The following is an 866-nucleotide window of genomic DNA, read 5'->3' as shown; positions in this document are numbered from 1 at the left end:
TAATCTGTATCTTTAATGTAATTTTGATATAAAAATACTTGTATTCCATAAGGTATGAACAACACAGATTATCATATAGATTTATTTTCTATACACGAAGTGAATTAAGTAAAAAGATAGTTACTAAAGATAGATATTTCAGGTATCAATAATGTGAGAAGGTGTGCAATCCAGGGGCTTGAAGAGGAAAATACACATACGTACACTACAAGAATACATGAGTAACCTTTTATTCGTTAAATAAACACTGCATTCATATACATTGTATTAAATATCATTATAGCATGGCTGTGTGACTATTGTCGTTGTGAGAAAGAGAGAAAGAGAAAATAAAATGCATAGGAGATTATTGTTTTTTCCTCTTGAAATGAACATGGAGAAAATAATCATAGATAAACACTACATATATATAACAGTTAAATCATACATGGGGTTAAGGTACATCATGTGCAAGGATAATACAATACTGTAATCAACTACAGACGTTATAAACGCCAATTTCTGAACACCAGATTTCTTCCAGAGGGTGAAATGACTACATGATTGTTCTAGGAAGACGTATGTAGCCTATAATACACATCTATACTACATTACTCATTATCATTATCAATATCTTTTAAAACAACTGTCTTGGGAATTGCAGACTTTGGCATCTTTTTATGGTAATTTTATTTATTTTCTTTTTTTTCTGGTGGATTCTCTCTCATCGTGAGAGTCGATATCGTTCGGCCTGCAGAAACCTCTTCCAACAAGAGCTTTTATAAGACTAGATTAACACTAGATTGCTTTTTGAAAAAAAAAAGCTTTTACAAATTTATATGACATAGAAAGGCGTGACAATAAATCTTTAATTGGTCTAGTTATGT

The 866-nt window shown here is 30.6% G+C and overlaps 1 pseudogene; it reads right to left on the bottom strand.

Annotated features, from left to right (window-relative positions):
* LOC119592399 overlaps positions 1-866 on the bottom strand; it is an 8,182-nt pseudogene that overhangs the window by 6,358 nt on the left and 958 nt on the right.

Source organism: Penaeus monodon, chromosome 30, assembly GCF_015228065.2.
Source record: "Penaeus monodon isolate SGIC_2016 chromosome 30, NSTDA_Pmon_1, whole genome shotgun sequence".
Taxonomy (NCBI): domain Eukaryota; kingdom Metazoa; phylum Arthropoda; class Malacostraca; order Decapoda; family Penaeidae; genus Penaeus; species Penaeus monodon.
Note: the sequence above shows the minus strand (reverse complement) of the source record. Positions and strands in the feature narration are given on the sequence as shown.